Source organism: Octopus bimaculoides, chromosome 3, assembly GCF_046866305.1.
Source record: "Octopus bimaculoides isolate indiv1 chromosome 3, ASM4686630v1, whole genome shotgun sequence".
NCBI classification, from domain to species: Eukaryota; Metazoa; Mollusca; class Cephalopoda; order Octopoda; family Octopodidae; genus Octopus; species Octopus bimaculoides.
Genome location: NC_142930.1, coordinates 168,829,535 through 168,846,829, shown reverse-complemented (window position 1 = coordinate 168,846,829; position 17,295 = coordinate 168,829,535). Strand labels below are relative to the sequence as shown.

Genomic DNA, 17,295 nt, shown 5'->3' with positions numbered 1-17,295 from the left:
TGACCTGTGTTCAAATCCCACAACCAACTATTTGATGCTTCTGCAATAAGAAACTAACAGGAAATACCTTCCTGTAAACTACAGGAGGATGACTCTGCTTGAGCTACTATAAATTGTGAATAGTGCTCTTTATTTTAATATATTTTACTCCATTAATTTCAATAGCTTAATATTGCTTTCACATTTTGCGACAAGACCAGCAATTTCGGGGAAAGCGGCTAAGTTGACCCCAGTGTTCGACTGGCCCTTATTTTATCGATACTGAAAGGATGAAAAACAAAGTCGACCTCGACAGAATTTGAACTCAGAACATAAAGACGGATGAAATGGCGCTAAACATTTCGTCCGACGCGATAACGGTTCCGTCGGTTCTCTGCCTTTCATCAGTTTAATATTAGGGAGAGAAATACGGCGGCGAGCGGGCAGAATGGTTAACACACCATGCAAAGTGCTTAGCGGTATTTCGTTCGTCTTTACGTTTTGAGTTCAAATTCTGCCGAGAACGGCTTTGCCGTCTAGCCTTTCGAGGTCAATAAAATAAGTACCAGTTCAGCACTGGAGGTTGATAGAATCAACTTCAGCATCCTTTCAAAAACAGTTGGCATTCTGGTAAAATCAGAAAAGAATACTATTGGCACCAATGCTAACCATAACCTCCAACTCTAACTAATGTAATCAAACATTGCTGCTGAAAATATTATATCACCCTAATTTCATTGCTAAGAGGAGACTATTAAATAAAGAAGTTAGATCAATAAAAAGACAATGCCTTATCTCTCAGGCAAGACTTGTGTGTTAACAACAACAATATCACTGTCGCTAGAACATGATACGATATGCATAGGTCTGTACTATTGCCTCTGTATTTATACATTTTCTATGAGTAATTTTTATGTTTAGACCGTAGGTTGACCAACATATGATATACTAAATAGTACTCATCTATGTCGATAATACCCAAATAACCTACGAAAGCGGTAACGAAGAACGCTGTAAAAAAGTCAATGTAGATATAAACATTTTTTTTCCTTCAGTAGTAATTAGTGAAAATATAACCAAAATAATAATCAAAGCGAGACTTGTTAAGCTTCATTTCGGTTTGAACAATCGAAGAGTCTAACTAGTAACAACAACAGCTTCAACATTTTACTCTCTGAATTGGTTAAATAAGTTTACAGACACGTGTTCCTTCTCTAGATTTTAGGAGTCAGGGTTGGTAAAAATATTATTTTGTGCCATGTTTTTCTGTAACAAAATAGTGTTCACTATGTATCAGGTCGTATGATGATCATGAATTCCTTCAACACGTCCAGCAACTAAACTTCGGTGTACAATTTAATCCTGTTTGCACAGAATTTCTGTTAAGTTCTTGCTGCAAAGCTTGTGTCCGGCTGTTTTTGTACTTTTTATGCACAAAAGTAAGGAATATTAATAAGTCACATTTTTAATCTCTGATACATAATTTGAAGCGAGCGATCTCGATATTTTTCTAATTTAGGTAAAAAAAGTAAGAAGAATTTTAATTAAAGAAAGCATATCGAAAAAGGAAGCTGTTATTCATCGAAGAATAGTGTCAGGTTTTATTAAATGTCATCTGCAGCGTTAGTTTCATAATGCCTGCAACCACGTCTCTCTGTTGGACTTCTGTAACTTTAAGTAATCAATAAGAAGACTATTAGTGTCAATGTATTCCAGTACACGTATTTACGTTACACAAACATATACATCTTTACGATTCCATCTGCTTCAGTGATTACCGTTGCCTATTGAGTGAACACATTGCTGTGATTGGTCGTTCTGCACAGTTCAAACATGGACTGCATTTTAAGGAGAAATGACTGGGAAGGGATTGTCATTATAAAGATGGACGTATAGATGGTAGGACCATGATGTAGAATATATGAATAATTAATCACTGAGATTGGCTTTTGCTAAAGTTGGCTTTAATTAAACTGTAATATCAGTTGAGTGATATGATCGCTGCAAAGATTTTGTTGGATGTAGTTTTGTAATGCCCCTGCAGAAAACCAATATCACACACACACACACACACACACACACACACACACACACACACACACACACACACACACACACACACACACACACACACACACACACACACACACACACACACACATATATATATATATATATATATATATGGGAGAATATACAAATAATAACAACAGACGAGGACAGGTGGTGTAAATAACAAAAGTATATATTAGTATGACGCTCGGGAATACGGAAAGTCTTTGACGTTTCGAGCTACGCTCTTCAACAGAAAGAATACGGAGACAAGGAGAAAAACACGGAGAAAAAAAATTGAATAGTGTTCAGTCAACGGTCAATCATAATAATGGCCGATCATAACAATGGCTGACCGGAAGTTAGAAATTCTTATTTCAGGAGAGCTAAGAAAGGGGGAGATAACAAACGGTGATCGGGAACGAGGGGCTGTGTGTGGGAGGTAGAATGCTGGTGATCTTGACGTATGTAGTGTGAAAATGGGGAAGGGGGAAATGGGGGAGGGGGAAAAATATATATATATATATATATATTCTGTAGTTTCACCTCAGAGCTGCGGCCATGCTGATGCACGTATATATACGTATATATATGTATATATATATATATATATATATATATATATATATATATATATATATATATATATATATGTATGTATATGTATATATATATATATATATTAATATATATATACATACATACATACATATATATATACATACATACATACATATATATATACATACATACATATATATATATATATATATATATATATATATATATATATGTGTGTGTGTGTGTGTGTGTGTGTGTGTGTGTGTGTGTGTGTGTGTGTGTGTGTGTCTTTGTATATACATAATATATATATGCGTGAATATAAATATTGGTATATGTGTGTAAGAATGTGTGTGTATGTATGTATGTATGTATGTATATGGTAAGTATATGTGTCGATTTATTTTCTCTTATCTTCCGAGTGTCTATTAAAATCCAGAAGTGAATCATTCCAGAACAGATATTCCATTTGATAAGCATTTAACGAGAAGCCAAAGACTATTGGATATTATAATAATAATCTTAAAGATTTAGCTATATTAATGTTTAATATAGAAATCAATAGGTACATATATGCTATATATATGTGTGCATGTGTGTTTGTGTGCGTTTGTATGTGTGTGTGTATTTATATACATATATGTATATACTATATACTTTTCGGTGAAGGTAATCCAGGCACCTATTTCAGAGATATCTCTTCAATAATAACATCACTTAGCGTTGGAGGAAAGGGGCATTCATATTGCTTAATCTCGTGTAATTAGGTAAATAATAACACTTGGGATATTTTACATATGGGCTGATTGACGTTTTCGGAATCGTTATGTATGATAAGATCTCTGTGAGACGTGTATAAATTTTCTGTAAACTATGGTAAATCAATAGTAGTTTTCCGTGAAATTTGGTGAAATGTTAAGTTCTTTGTGAATGGAAATATAATTCTCAGTCTTTAATGAACCATGACGTATTAGTGAGTTTTCTCTGAAATTATAATATAACGGTATATTTTCTGTGGCTTCTGGTATAAATAAAAAATACTCTCTTGATCCTAGTGCAATAGCTAGTTCACTATAATCATTGAAGATATTCTGTGAGTCCTGATGTAGTGGTAAGACTCTGTGGCCCCTTGTTTGGGGATTAATTCCTTTGTATAGTGATCAATCCACTGTAAGGCATCGAATAATGCTAAAACCAAACGTTATTGCCAATTAGTACAGAACTTGACACATAAGATGTGATGGCTAGATTGGCTGTTTTGGTCTTCTGTCATAAAATATTGAACTTCTGTGAAGTTGATGCAAATCAATATTTCGAGTGAGAAGAAATAAACGGCCAAGAAGGAGGTGACCAAGAATCAGACATACAACAGTCTTCCACCTCTATATTCTTCATTTATTTGTTGATGATCATAACTTCACTTTGGCATCTCTAAGGTCCACAATATGGAAACCAGTTATATAATGGGATCAGTAAAATAAGAACTAGCGAGAGATTGATTTAGTTTGTTATATTCCATATTCTTCGAATATACCCTTATCAAATATACCATTATTCTTCTAACCAGTGTGAAAATGGTAGACACTGATTAGAGTTAAGTCCTGGTGCGATTAATGGTATTCGTATTAGTAAATTGGTTGTGTCTGGTTTGCTGATATTGATAACTAACTTGAACTGTTTAATCTGCTGATGAAAAGACAGGCTTGCTATCAAACAGCAACTACAGTAGCTGATGTCGTTGTGTGGGTTTAAACAAGGAAATCGAAGTCAGGTGTAGTGCGACAAATAATATTTGTATACCTAACCATAGATTAAATTATACAAACATTAGAATATAGGGAGTAATCGTTTGCTTTAAACAGAATCTAATTCATTGAGACATTTGATGCTGACATAAAATCAATGGGAATGTAAACACAGTGTTTGAATATTGAAGTAAATTTGAGCAATTTATTATGATTTATTATGATTTTTAATCGATGTCCCGATGTTCTTAAAGGTAGCTCCCTACTTTTGTTGGGGTTTCCTAGGGGTGGGTGACTTGTGATAGTAAACATCACACCTTCAACACGTTTAGTTTAATGAAAACAATGGGATTGCCTGATTTTATACTTATATAGCAAAATGCTATTCTCCATTGCGCAGTTGTTGATATAATCGATTGTGAGTTCAAATCCTGCTGCAGTCAATTTTGTTACCTTTCTCGAGTTGACAGAATATTTCTAAGTGAAATGCTGGAGCCTATTTCATGAACGGGATCCCACCTCTATATTTACAAATTTTCATCGACAACATATATCACGAACAAGTTATTGTCGGGATATAGAAATATTAGTTTCAAATTTTGCACAATGCCAGTAATTTTTTGTGGGTGGTGGATGCTAAGTCAATAACTTAATAGTTAATTAAACGCTTAGCATCAGGTGCCGAAATCCTGCGCTCAAAGATCTCAGCTCAGTTATCAATGTAATACATCAATATCAAGAAATGTTGTTGACTGGCAAATTCTAAACGTTGTAGGTTTGTTTACATTCCCAGTAGAATTAATTCACTTCTTCATTCACAACATTAACAATTTGATAAATAGTGCACAGACCTATTCACCTTTGCTTTAATTATATTGGACCAAAGCAGAAACACAAGTAGAGGGAGTGATTTGTCACAAAGAAATAATAATCGTACACTGTGAGCTGAGACTGTTTCACGTTCAGAAAAGATTATTTTTGATCGAATATCCTTTGAGAAGACCAAATACAAAACTAGCCATTTTAACGTATCCCTCATATTAAGGTTAAGATTCATAGAATAATGGGGTTTATTTTTCGAAAGACATTTGCATTAATAATTAATAATTATGTAGTTAAATTTGAGGTTTTGTAAAGCAAGTGATCTTGAAATGGATTGAAATAAATAGACAAAAATGCATTGGCCGTTTTTCAATGTATGCATCTGAAACTAATGGTGACTTTCTACAGAAACGAAATGGCAAAAGAAGGCGAACACTGCATTGCAAGAAATAAGTGTTCCAATGTGCGGAGAGTTTCTGCAGCTGAAGCGATTTTGCTTTAATTATGCCGCTTAAAACAGGATAAACATTGCAACCTCTCATTCCTTCTTCATAGGTCACTCTTGTGTAAAAATGATTATTCTTGCAAAATCTTTTGTCATATGAAAATGAGAGAACAATGGTAACGTTCCACCTGATGGCACACCAATTATCACAACTTGTAGTTACCTTCAAACTTACTCTTACTTGTCTACTTTTTTAACTTCCACCCTTCCTCTCTGCTGCTTGTTCCTTGGTTCACTGAGTGTCTCACAACAAAAGCAAAATCTGACAACATTTTTTTCTACGCTGGGCACAAGCCCCGAACATTTTTTGGGAGGGGGCCAGACGATTAGGTCGACCCCAGTACGTAACTGGTGTTTAATTTATCGTCCCCGAAAGGATGAAAGGCAAAGTCGACCTCGGCGGAATTTGAACTCAGAACGTAAAGACAGACGAAATACCGCTAAACATTTCACCCGGCGTGCTAACATTTCTGCCAGCTCGCCACCTTAAAAAATTCTGACAACATTGTAACCTCCGATATGGTTAATCGCAATAGTTCAACATTCTCCTAGTAGGACATATTTTAGTCCAAGAGTTTAGAGTTTTTACGAGAGCTACACTAAGGAATTATGAACTCCTTGAGGTTCCGTTGGTCATTAGGCACAAGAATGGAGTATGAGAATCACAATCAGGATACAACTTTAGTCTGCGGTCTCATCTGACCTCTCATCATTTCAGCACTGTTCAGTAAAGACGCGTCGCTAAGTAGTTAGGATATCCGGTCGGTTCATAATTGTAAGGTTGTGTGTTCGATTACCGGCAACACGTTGAACAAAACACTTTATTTCACGTTATTGCAGTCCACCCAGCTGGTAAAATTGAGTTGTACCTGTATTCTTTGTCATGCTGAATCTGCCCGTGTTTGTGGAGTGCTCAGCCACTTGCACATTGATTTCACGAGCAGGCTGCTCTGTTCAGTGGATCACCTGCAACACGCGTCATCGTAACCGACGGAGACCCACTGCAGTTCATAAAGGCTGCTCGATATTTCACATGGAATATTTGTTTACTTAACGCCTCTCTTTATTGTTACAACATATCCTCTGTGGCTTATCCATTTTTAATTCTGAATTAGAATGGCATATTTAAACAGAAGAAATATGGATGCTTGTCTCAATTGAAATCTCTCCCATCTAAATTCGCTGATAAACCCTTTATTGGTTTCATAAATAGCCACTGTTTATATAACTGCCAACTTTAAGCTAATCGATAAATAATAATCTCTCTCCCCCCACCTCTCTTTCTCTCTCTCTCTCTTTCTCTCTCTCTCTCTCTCTCTCTCTCTCTCTCTCTCTATATATATATATATATATATATATATATATATATATATATATATATATATATATACATGTATAGAATTGCACTTTGCTCCATCATCTGACTCACAATATTTTCTCAGATATTCTATCGCTGCATGACGATTGCAATTGGATTTCTGATGGTATGTGGTGTGACAATCGATTTTCTTGTTGTTTCGTATTTTTCTTGTATTTTATTTGTCTTTTGTTGTCGAAGGATTAAGGATAATTTATTCTATGAATATCAAATAGAACACAAGATTTCAAGGTGACAATTTATTCGACGATTAGAAAGTAAAATAGCAACCAAAACGGCCAAAACCATTATAGTTCTTCTAGAAAAGAATCGAATCTTAATTTTGTTAGAACAGAAAATAAGATCTTTTATATGTTTTAGCAATTTCTTTCTGTTCAGATAAATAGCGTTTTGCTTGCCTTAGATTTAGTCTCGCTTTTATACAGTCTCTGTTGAATTAAAATCATCTTTGGATGTATGGGCTTGAGTGGGGTGGTAATTAAGTTTTAGTTTGGGTTGTTATGGAAAACTTTTTTGAAAATTTTTAATTGATTGAATTTAGGATTATGTTATTGTTTAGAATTCATTCATGGAATCTTTTCGAACAGCTAAACTTGTTAATAACTCACCAACTCCAATCCAACCACCTACACCATAAACCATCCCAATTCTATAAAAAAGAAACACTATTGAAGCTTCACACTTTTACACTAAACAAGTACTCAACAAATTAGCTAAAACTGCCCCTATCTCCAACTAAAGTCACCACAAAAGATTGTATAATAGAACTACACAAACCTACATACGCACACACATAAACCGTATGCTTGTATGCAAGCAAACTGAAAAAACCCTTTCTTAAATTTTTTTTTTAATATTATATTTTTGTTCCCATTTCTGTACAGGAATATATACACACCTTCTATATCAATCTTACATAACCATATATTTAGAATAGAATTTGAAGGAAACACTAAACAAACCCCAACTTCCCTATATACTGACCAAATTACTTATTGAACAATGAATACCCAAAGAGAAACATATGAACATACAACCTCAAATCAAATACTTTTTATGGATATCAAAGCACAAGAGAAACAATTTTCTAAACTAACAAAACAATGACATGCCTGAAAATAACCACAACCTTACAAACGGAAACAAGGAATATTCTAAATCACAATAACAACAACAACAAGTAAATAAACAACCACCTTAAACTTACCACTTACCTATACTCTATTGTGAAATAAAGCGGACGCACCTTATATACTGGACTTTGTACCTTTGACCTTTACACTGATTAAATTCAACAATTAACAAACCTCGTGCCTACCAAGCAAACAAGAAACACCTACAGCCTTATTTACAAAGTTCTACATTCATGAATAAATTCTAAACAAGATCCAAATTTAATCAGAGTTTTTTTCTTTTTCCAAAACACCTTTCCATTACAACCGACTATAAAAAGCCTAGTTACCATCCGTCTCAAACCCACACATCCTAAGATGACTTTTAACTCAACAGAGATTATATAAAGACAAGACTTAGTGGATTTCCCCTTCGTGTATAATTTTAATACACACATATAATATATATAGTTATATGTATGTATGTATGTATGTATGTATGTATGTATGTATGTATGTATGTTTGCATGTATGTACGTATATATATATATATATATGTATATATATATATATATATATATATATATATATATATATATGTATATATATATATGTATATATATATGTATATATATATATATATATATATATATATATATATATATATATATATATATATATATATATATATATATATATATATATGTACACACACACACACACACACACACGTGTATACTAATAGTACGTATATTAATTAATCTCGTTTAGCCCGACTTCAGCCGTAATTCCAAAGATTTGCCACAAGGACACGTCCCAATTCTGACGATCTTGTTTTGGCACCAATCATGTATGTAGGGTTATATTAATCAGTCTGTTTTCTTTCGCTTTGTCGATTGTAAGAATTTTGGGTATATTTGGCTCCTATTTTCAGCAGAGGCGACTTCTGTATAAAGGCACCACAAGCATTGTACTTGTGCATGTGTGTGTGTGTGTGTGTATTTGTGTGCGTGTGTGCGTGTTTACAATGAATGGCAGTCGTATATGTAATCCGCGTGAACAGAGTAAGGAAGAGGCCTTACTTAATCGATCTTTTGTTATCCAGTCATGTCAAGAACTTAAATTTCTGAAGATTTAATCAATACGTATTCGATGACTAGGTGTATCAATGAGCGTGTTAAACTAGACGAGAAGTAAATGAAATGAAATGATTGCTTTCATGTGGGATCGATCTCACGTTGACAAGTGAAAATGTTGATCTCAATTTTCTGCTATGCAGTCATCTATCGATTAATATTATTTATTGATTTCAGATAACTACCTTAAAGGGCCAAGAAACACCCTCAACATATTATCCAGACTGCAGTCGGCTATAATTATGACTGATAAACACGATAGATGAAAGCTTTGTTGTCTTTTCAACAGCCTAAACAGAGGTAAGATCTTGTAACAATGTAAAAACACGCAATTTCAAGCATATGGCATAGTGAGTTTGTAATTTGTCAGTTTTACTATTCAATGTTAAATGGATAAAGACGGCGAGCGGGTAGAATCCTTAGCTCCCCGGACAAAATGCTTAGCGGCATTATGTTGTTTTTATGTTTTGTGTTCAAATTCCGCTGAGGTTTACTTTGCGTTTCATTCTTTCGCGGTCAATAAAATACGAACCAGTTGAGCTCTGGGGTCGATGTATTCGGCTTATACACTCGCCCAAAATTGCTGGCCATGTGCCAGAATATGAAACCAATATCCCGTAGATATGATATTTGCCACATCAACCAAGACACTTCCTAATGTGATCGCTCATCCAAAGCGATCTTCACACAAACATCACTTTAGAAGTGAAACGGTTGTACACGGTAGACGTGCGCCAGTGTATATCTGCCATTTTCCTCGTAGTTGAAGGTGTGTTAGCAAATTCTGCTGCCTTTGTGTCTGCATTCAGAATTGCTTCGACAGAAAGTGTCACAAAATATCCAAACAGGGAACTTCCTTACAGTAGTTCGGTAAAAAACATTTGATTAACAAACTAAATACTACTTTAATTAGTAAACAAAATAATATTTCGGTTAGCAAACGGGATAATCAGTTAGTAAACAAAACTATATTTTAGTTTGTAAATATAAATTAGAATTTATGAGAGATTTAGATTGATAAAAAAATGTCCAGTGAAACTCGAAATCTGGGTGAATAAGTTTGTCTTGGAGTGTGAGGGAGGAAAATCACTCAATTTTACAAATTTTTCACGAAACGTTTTAGTTGCCTAGTCTTTACACACGAACAAACACACATACAATATCACTACGGCTGAACTGACTGGATAGACCTGCTATTCTCTTCTAAATAAGCTATCAGCATATCTTCTCATGGGCCAAATCGTTCTACCTGTGTTACCCTGTTACTTTATAGCCGCTCGCCTCTGAAAACTTATGACTATGATGGGATAAGTCTTTCAGTCCCGGACAGGAGGATTAGAATGATAGTCTAAGTTTTCAGAGGCGAGCGGCTATAAAGTAACAGGGTAACACAGGTAAATGTGGGCTGTGACACAAGATCCTCAGCAACGTTGTTGAATATGAAGTAAATAATATAATCTTAACACATTTGAGGCATGTAGAACTTAAGGGAAATGAAAGAAAATAATACTATGAAGACATTTCACATCTACTAAAATTGCGAAATGCATCAGAGATTTTATACTTTACACCCACCAAAGTATAATATTGCGTTTACTAAAAAAAGTACTATTCTCATTTTTGAAAACTGTTTTCCTAATTGTGTATGTCATATCTCAGTGTGTCATTAGTGTCGTGTATGTATAAATATATATATATATATATATATATATATATTTACATGTAAATGATATACTGCCCACCGATTTACATTCGTATAGGTGTATGTTAACATTTTGCTTTTGATTTTGTTATTAATAACTTCTCAGTTCCGGACAAGTTGCAGAGTCGCAATACATGAATAAGAAAGCCAGCGATAACATTTTCAATACAGACGTAGTGTTGCTGTATTCCACTCTTTAATGTCTTTATACTAAATATTAACAACCTCAGTTTGAGTTATGTCTTTGTGAATTTCTGAGAGCCTAAAGACTAATCCAAAATTTGAACATTTGTAACAATTTCCGCAGTTACAAGAAACGCAAGAGACGTTATTCAGTGCTTTTATTCACGGATTTAGGGTAAAAGATGGGTGAATAAAGATTGTGTAGCATATGACATTTATTATTGTATGCTAATGCAGTTTGTGTAGATGGCTGTCTGAAGTTCAAGGCCTAGCAATCCGTCTTTATGTTTCTCTTGACCCAAATCTAAAAGTCATTATCTATACACACACACACACACACACACACACACACACACACACACACACACACACACACACACACACACACACACACACACACACACACACACATACACACACACACATGTATGTATGTATCTACATCTTTATATCTAAATATATATCTATATCTATCTACCTGTCTCTCTATATAAACATACATATTTACATGCATATATACATATACATACATACATACATACATACATACATACATACATATATATATACAAGAATAAGGGCAGGGTATCGTCAATTAATAATAGAATTAATAATTAACAATTTTGCCAAGTAGTTCAGTATGAAAAAACCTTTATCGGTAAAACCATTTATCATGATAAATATACAGGGATTAGCATTGAGTTGCTTCTCCAACATACTGAAAATTTTTATATATATATATAAGCATACACATAGACACATATCTCTTTGTACTACTTATGTTGGCCCTAGAGTCCTCACTACCGATAATACAGCCTGCATTATCTGTTGATTAGTATACACACGGCACTAATGACACACTGAGATATGACATATACAATTAGCAAAACAGTTTTCAAAAATGAGAATAATACTTTTTTTAGTAAACGCAATATTATACTTTGGTGGGTGTAAAGTATAAAATCTCTGATGCATTTCGCAATTTTAGTAGATGTGAAATGTTTTCATAGTATTATTTTCTTTCATTTCCCTTAAGTTCTACATGCCTCAAATGTGTTAAGATTATATTATTTACTTCATATTCAACAACGTTGCTGAGGATCTTGTGTCACAGCCCACAGGATAAGCGGATACTTTCGAGTGAAATGCAGAAAGTAGTTGGAAAGAGTAAGGCGCCCTCTCAGAGTGACTGTATAAGGTACGGCACAAACGTTTGGAAGCGTTGCGCACTGGGCCAAATCATGATAATAACTAAAGCAAAAGCAACACACAGCCCCCCACCCACCATAATACATTAGGTATTAGTTTCTCCCAAGGAGAAACTAAGCTAAGAGCATTAGATTCCTTGGAAGAAATAACAGGACATAACAACATGTGTCTTTCGACTAAGGACAAATTAAATTAAGCTGGCGTGTGTGGAAATAAAGACATACGGCAGGGCTACAAGATTTTACAGGCACAGGGAGGAATATAGTTGTTGCACAGACGACGGCCGAACCAAGAAAGTAAGATAAGGCTTGGCCGAACACCGGTCACATGGGGAGAGAACAGAGAGAAGTAGAGGCAGAAGGACAGAAGAATTAAGAAGGGGCGAGAAAAAATGACAGGGACACTCAAGTGAAAAGAGGAGGGAAATTGAGCAAGAAGAGAAGGCAGGAAAATGTGAGAGAGGGGGAACGAAAGAACGAAGTGTGGAATGAGCGAAGTGTGGAATGAGCGTGAAAGGGCTGATAGAAAGAAAGAATTGAGTCGTACAAGATTTAGATAAATATATACTTACATATAAGAGACCAAAGTGCACGTACGCCGCTATATATATATATATATATATATATATATATATATATATATATATATATATATATAATACAAATAATAAATGAGTATATACATATATACGTACATGTAAGTACATACCTACATCTACATGTGTATATAGATGCATATCTGGGAACAGGACGTTGCAAAAAAAAAACGTGGACACAATGGTAAACAGAGTACAGAAAACACACAGCCCACAGAGAGGACATTTCCTTCATCAGCTGCCACCATTCTAAAACTAATATATATACATATATATATATATATATATATATATATATATATATATATATATATATATATTTATATAATAGCCACAGGCCGACCAAAGCTTTGTAAATGGATTTCGTACACGGCAACTGAAAGAAGGCTGTCGTATATTTGGGTGTATGTGTGTGTGTATGTCTGTGTTTATGCTCCCACCATTGCTCGACAACCAATGTTGCTGTGCTTATGTTCCCATAACTTAGCAGTTCGGTAAAATCACCGATGGAATCAGTACTAGGTTTACATAGAATAAATCGTGGGGCCAATTTGTTCGACCAAAGGCAGTGCCCAAGCATGGCCGCAGTCAAATGACTGAAACAAGTGAGACAATTAAAACCTATGCCATTTTAATCCCAAGCAACACCGGGCATCTCTGCTAGTATATATGCATATATATATATATATATATATATATATATATATATATATATATATATATATAAACCTTGACTCCGTAGGTCACGAATGACCATAGGTGCACCTAAGAGGTCCCCTCCGGGGTACAAGACTGGACGGAAAGGCGTATCACTTGCGAACGCACAACTTAGGGTTGTTTTTATGGAAGACCAGCAGTCACCGATACATACCGGACTCCACTTTCCAAGCCATTGATAAAATCCAAAGGAAAGTGAAAGGGCGCCGATACAGCTTGGCACCAGTGACGTTCCAACTCATTTCTACAGCTGAGTGAAGTGGAGTAACGAGAAATGAAGTGTCTTGCTCAAGAAGACAACACGCAGCTCGGTCCGGGAATCGAACTCACAATGTCACGATCGTAAGCTCGACGCTCTAGCCACTGAGTTGTGCGCCTTCATACATACATACATACATATATATATATATATATATATATATATATATATATATATATATATATATATATATATATATATATATATATATATATATATATATACATATATATAGCTAGATAGATAGATAGATAGATAGATATAGCTAGAAGGTTGAAAAGTGACACACGAGTTGATATGCATAAGGAAAATAAGACAAGGTAGAAAATGATAAAATTATCTTAGCATTCTCGACCTTGTCTTATTTTCCTTATATATATATATATATATATATATATATATATATATATATATATATATATATATATATATATATATATATATATATATATATGTACGACAGGCTTCTTGCAGTTTCCATCTACTAAAACTATTCACAATGCTTTGGTTGGTCAGAGGCTACAGTTGAAGTTTCTTGCACAAGGTGCCACGCAGTGGAACTGAACCTGGTACCATGTAGCTGGGAAGCAAGTTTCCTACACACACACACACACACACACACACACACACACACACACACACACACACACACACATACACACACGCACACACATATACACAGCAGGTTGCAATGTTTCACCAAAAAGGAGAATTATAATTGTCACTGAATGTGACTAGGGTGTTAAGAAACACCTACATTGCTAGAAATAAGAGCTAAAATGGTCTTATGCGATGTTTATGCATTGACACGCGCGCGCACACATATCTATGCACCCTGACCCCATCGTTTAGTGTCAGCTGTCAAAAGAAACAGTACTCTAGTCATAGGTCACCTGAAGGTCCTGTGTTGTTCTACAAAGGAACTCAGAATATGCCAACTCGACCAATATGTATGTATGTACGTATGTATGTATTTATATGTGTGTGTGTGTGTGTGTGTGTGTGTGTGTGTGTGTGTGTGTGTGTGTGTGTGTGTGTGTGTACTTATAATATTGGAAATGATTTCGAGTCCTTTTTGTGTCTTTTGACGAGAAACATTCACGCCTAGAATGTCTTTGATTCTGTTTAATAAAGTTTGGGCTGGAGCAAACGAATAATAACAAATGCTGCAGCACCCATCATAGCTACATCGCTTCGGCACCGTAACACAAGACAAATAAATTATGGTGTAGAATGGAGAAGCAATCGAAGCAAACTATATTAAAATGAAAGAAGAAGACAAAAGAGATTAAAATCTAAACTTATAATGGGTAGATGCGGTCAGGTAACGCTAAGTAGAGGATGGTTGACTTTTAACTAACTACGGAGATGTGGAGCCAGTAAAGAAACACTTACCGAAAGGTTGTGAAATTTCCTGTTGCTATGGTGAATGACAGTGATAGAATATGTGATGTGTAGCTTTGGAGCGGGTATGTCTTTAGACAAATTTAGATCTGCTCACAGAGATGTTTCAATAGAAAATTGTTCAATGAAAATCTGATGACGACAGGTGTTGTCTGGTAAGAAATACACTTAAGTGATGTTGTGTAGCATGTATTTTAGTAGCAGCAGACAGGACGATAACATCGAGAAAGAGGCTGTTTGCGCGATGGGGACAGAGAGAGAGAGAGAGGGAGGGAGAGAGAGAGAGAGAGAGAGAGAGAGAGAGAGAGAGAGAGAGAGAGAGAGGTAGACTAGGGAAGCTGTGTTCAGGCTGATGTAAGACTATCAATAAATTCTTGACGTATACATTTAATCAGCGAGTGTTTCTGTAGATAGAGACACTTATCTTCATAAACTACTACGTGTGCGTTTGTGCGTGTGCGGAGCTATTTGTAAAAGTGTTCAGCGTGTAGACAGTGTCGCCGAGGCATAAATCGATATCAAGGGAACACACTGCTTCGATGAGAGAAATACGAGATGACACGTAATTGATGACAGAGGTGTTGTTGAGGGGCTGGGTGGGGAAATACAGCAGACACACATTGTGAGTATGTATGTATAAAAATCTTGTGTCACAAAAACGAAATCGCAGCAAGAATCTTGCAAACCAAACACAAAATTAAAGTGTATATGCATATATATATATGTGTGCGTGTGTTTGTGTGTGTGTGTGTATCTTAGTATTGTAAATAGGATCCGTAGATGGGACGAATCAAGCTGTTATTAAATAAATTTATAAGGAACTGACAGCGAAACTATTAAGTGTTAAACTCTTCCGTTGTGTTTGTCCACTCAGTAGTGTGAGCGCATGTGTGTTTGTGTGTATACAGGGTGAACCAAAAGTAGATGGACTGTAAATAATAACATTTACTTTGAGATTACATATTAATACAATTAAATTTTGATAAACAATTATTACATATACAATTAAATATTATTGTATGCAATAATGCAATTCAAAAGCACTGAAAATTTTATCAACGCAGGTTATGGTATAACCCTGACAGAAACCCTATTCAACCTTCTGTCCACTTACTTCTGGTTCGCGCTGTATATTGTATATATATATATATATATATATATATATATATATATATATATATATATATATATATATATATATATATATATATATATATATATAAGTATATATATATATATATATATATATATATATATATATATATATATATATATATATATATATATATATATATATATATATATATATATATATATATATATATATATATATATATATATTTATGTATGTATTTATTTATTTATTTATGTAAGTATGTATGTATGTATGTATGTGCACGCACGCGAGCGCATCCTATCAGTATAACCTGTTTATTGTGAAAGCTTTAGGACGCAGCCTTTTCACAAGTACAGGCTGATAACTTTAAACAATTAAAGTGTTGGTGATTCCTTTCATTTTATAACATTACCCCGATTATAATAAGTGGCTTCTGCTATGTGTGCGAATATACATACATACACATGCATACAAACATACATACAGATATGCATACACATGCTGAGAGAGAGAGAGAGAGAGAGAGAGAGAGAGAGAGAGAGAGAGAGAGAGAGAGAGAGAGAGAGAAAGTAGGGTAAGAAGAAAAGATTAAATGGCGTGGAAAAGGTGGGTAGGAGAAGGCAGCAGTAAAAATGGGGCAGAAGAATGACAGAAAAAGCAGTGGAGTCGGTTGTTACATCTGTGAATCAGATGTTCCGACTGTGCGTGTGTGCTTTGAATAATAATAATAATAATAATAATAATAATAATAATAATAATAATAATAATAATAATAATAATAATAATAATAATAATAATAATCCTTTCTAGTATAGACAC

The 17,295-nt window shown here is 34.6% G+C and overlaps 1 protein-coding gene across 2 annotated transcripts in view; it reads right to left on the bottom strand.

The window, feature by feature from the left end:
• The window catches only part of LOC106872848 (aromatic-L-amino-acid decarboxylase), a 55,047-nt gene extending 38,816 nt beyond the window's left edge, over nt 1-16,231 (bottom strand). The window contains exon 1 of one of the 2 annotated variants that reach the window (XM_089350008.1): nt 15,351-16,231. The gene's annotated coding sequence lies outside the window, so the exon portion shown is untranslated. The remainder of the gene's footprint in view (nt 1-15,350) is intronic. The other variant, XM_089350010.1, reaches the window with a different exon arrangement.
• Nucleotides 16,232-17,295: the final 1,064 nt, after the last annotated feature.